This window comes from Rutidosis leptorrhynchoides, chromosome 4 (assembly GCF_046630445.1).
Source record: "Rutidosis leptorrhynchoides isolate AG116_Rl617_1_P2 chromosome 4, CSIRO_AGI_Rlap_v1, whole genome shotgun sequence".
NCBI lineage: Eukaryota > Viridiplantae > Streptophyta > Magnoliopsida > Asterales > Asteraceae > Rutidosis > Rutidosis leptorrhynchoides.
The window spans coordinates 386,339,524-386,343,473 of NC_092336.1; positions in this window are offsets into that span (position 1 = coordinate 386,339,524).

Here is a 3,950-nt window from a genome sequence, read left to right on the forward strand (position 1 = left end):
AGCCTAAGAATTTGGGAACAGACCCCCAAATTGACGCGAATCCTAAAGATAGATCTATCGGGCCCAACAAGCCCCATTCTGGAATTTAGAATGCTTTAGTACTTCGATATTATCATGTCCGATGGGTGTCCCAGAATGATGGGGATATTCTATATGCATCTTGTTAAGGTCGGCTACCAGGTGTTCACCATATGAATGATATTTTTGTCTCTATGCATGAGACGTATATTTATGAGAAATGGAAATATGAAAATCTTATGGTCTATTAAAATGATGAAATGATTGTTTATGATAAACTAATGAACTCACCAACCTTTTGGTTGACACTTTAAAGCATGTTTATTCTCAGGTATGAAAGAAATCTTCCGCTGTGAATTTGCTCATTTTAGAGATGTTACTTGGAGTTATTCATGACATATTTCAAAAGACGTTGCATTCGAGTCATTGAGTTTATCAAGATTATTATTAAGTCAATTATAGTTAGATATATTATGAAATGGTATGCATGCCGTCAACTTTCGATGTAATGAAAGTTTTTCTTTTAAAAATGAATGCAATGTTTGTAAAATGTATCATATAGAGGTCAAGTACCTCACGATGTAATCAACTATTGTGAATCATTTATAATGTATACGAACGGGTTCTTTCATTAGTGACCCATATTAATGTAAGACAAATACCCATTTATTAGAGGGAACATACTAGGATTTTTGTTAACCATAATCACAATTGTTGCATGGGATCCCAACATAAGCACCAACTTTAGACAACCATTAATCAAAAAGCAAAAAGGTGTTCCCCTTGTCCCCTTCCATAACCCACGACCACCATCCCCATCCCTCACTATAAATACCACACAAACCTCACCCATTTTACACTTGATCTCATTCACAAATTACACACACTTACTCTCTAATTCTCTCTCTAGTCTTTCTCACTCTAAAAAGTGTAAGTTTTAAAATTTTTTCTTCTTCTTCTTCTTCCCTTCTCATTCACGATATCATCATCATCATCAATGGGTCTAGCTCTTTAGCTTTTAGATCTTGTTATATCTTGTAGATTCAAACTTGAATTTGAATCCTTCAAGAACATGGAAGATTCAAGCTTCCTAGCTTTGAATCTTCACTTATTTTGTTAAATCTAAATCTTGTAGCTTTTAATCTCTTTATTTTGTTGTAAAGTGTAACAACCCTGATTTTCCGTTACTTTCGTTAACCTTCCATTAGTTTATTTAACGACGATTATTTAACTTCTATGCGTTTACGTTTATTAAATGCGTACTTGATCTTCGGAGGGTTTTAATAATTGATATGGGTTGGTATTAATTCAAATAAATATTTCGGATAATGAAATACGATAAAAACGATACGATTTTGATAAAAGCTTTTTGAGCAACGAAACACTCGGGTTTATTTTAATAATTAATTTTATTAATTATTAACCTTTTTAAAATATTTAATTTATTGGGTTTTTAATAAATTAGACAATTGGGTGCGTTTAACGATCGGGTTAGCGTTCCGGGCCTTCGGCACGACTAAACGGCACTTAAAACGGACCACGATTACACGAGATTGCAAAACGAGAGCCCGGGAACCCCATGTGGGCTCCATTCGGCTGAAACCCCCACCCCACCCCCTTATGTTTTAATTTTTGATAACTTTAGGGGCTTATGTGTTAATTGTGTATTTATGGCTTGGTATAAATAGAAGTATTAAACCTAATTAGGGATAAGAAAAATAAAAAGTAGTTTTTTTCCCTCCTGCTCCCTCCCATCGTCGACCAACACCATCACCACCATACCTTCATCTTTCAAAATTAGCAAAAGTGTTATACACGAATCGCGTTCATCTCCTCGTTCTCTATCCATTGGTATAAACAATTTTGTGATCTAAGGTATATATACATGAACCCTAATTCTTAAAAATCTGAATTTTATTAAAGTTTCATAGTTATGTTGTCAATTGCTCAAGTCTATACGCGTACGTTGTAATCGTTATCGTTATTTTGATTGTTTGATGCGCTAGGGTTTAAAAACGAATTTGTATTTGTTTGATCAGAAAAATTAAGTTTTTCAAATGTTAATTATTATGTTATAATCAGATTCCTTGCGAAAAACTATTGAGTTTAGGCTTTGGATTCGCTTGATTTCGTTTCCGTATGATTAAGTTATGTCGATTTGAATTATCGTTGTGTTTTTGTTGCTTGATCAGAAATCTGGTATTGATAGAAAACGAATTGTCATGTGAGACTTATACCACTGGAAAGATAATTTAAAAACACTCAAGTTAGACTAGGATATCATGTCGTTTGCTTATGTATAGCCCGTGATATGCTAGAATTAGTGTAAATGTAGTTTTATACAGCACTTGCATGAGAATAACCTTGTATGATAAAATGTGTTAACTTCTGTGATTAAATCTTTGCATATTTGAAAAGTAGACAAAAATTACTTCATCTTTCATGTGGATATCATAGGCTAATTGTATATAGATCTTCGGATAATTGCATGCGAATGTGACTAACTAAATGAGAATTGAATCTGTAAATTGAACACGGTTTTGTACTTTGTGAATTTTGTATTTTGTTTGAGCATGTATACTTTTGGAAAATGAAACTTAACATGATATGTGACTTATTGTTAGTTTATGTTAATCTCTGAAACCTTATGCATTGGGCACAATAGAGCCATAATTTATGTGAATTCTGATTTGAGCTGAAAACTGAATGTTCAACTTGCACGAATAAACTGTACAAATTGGCTAAACAAAAGTGGCTAGATTTTTTATATGTGTTACTTTAATTTGTCCTTGAACTATGGCCACTGGTCTTGTATCAATTTCATGTTCCTAGCTCAGGTTATAGCCAAAATGAAATCAGTGCGCGGTCAGAAATGGACCTGGCAAACCCCAAATGTATCCCTTCTGATTCCTGACTTTTAATTGTCGTATGAGTCCCTGGCCAGACTTTTTGGAATATATTTTAAGTATATTTATGATCTGGAGTTTGTAATATTTACGTGAATTTTTTACTATGGGATAATGTGCTAAGTATGCTACGTGTTCATAAACTTTGTGCATAACGATAAACTGAAATTGTAAAAATGATCATTCATGACCTAAAACGTATTGTTTGACCTAGGTTTGACATGTTGACCAATATTTGACATGAAACTACTGATTTTGACTTTAGTTGACTACTTTGACCAAGTTTGACTTTCAGTTTGACTTCGGTTGACTTTGTTTGACTTGCATGATATAGTTGATTTTTACTTTAAAACGCGTCGAGTTGAGCAATAAGACAACGTACACTATGAAACCACACTTATATAAGATACATATATTGACCAACCTACATACGTATACTTAGGTTACATTACTCGGGTCTAAACCGTACAAGTCATTTGTCTTTCATTCCGAGCTTATTCAATTGTGAGTCTATAGTCCCGCTTTTTACATGTTTTCAGGGATGAGAATACACGATGTTATATTTACATTTTCAATTACTTTTATATTGACATGAGTACTACACATATGCATAATGAGTTTGTTCAAAAAGCCTCTAGCTTGAATACTTTTAATACCATCAGTGTAAGCACAATTTAGATGGACGAATCTGTTAGGTTGACAACCTCACCCACTATAAAAGAAGTGGTGCATTTACTTTGAACATTAAATACATTTGAAAAAGTGTATAACATTTTACGAGGTAAGGTCGGGTGTAGTAGTTTCTATACTCTGGTTAATGCTAGTATTCAGGTGCTCGGTTTATGCAAGCGATAGAATCTCGTGGTCAAGGAAACTAAACTATTTTTCTGATAACTATTTTTCTTCAGATACTGTTACATTACTTTAAACCTGTAGATTCACCAACATTATTTGTTGACCTATTTTTGCGTGTTGTTATTCTCAGGTCCTTAAGAGGTATGCTTCCGCTGTGTTTGCTGCATGACT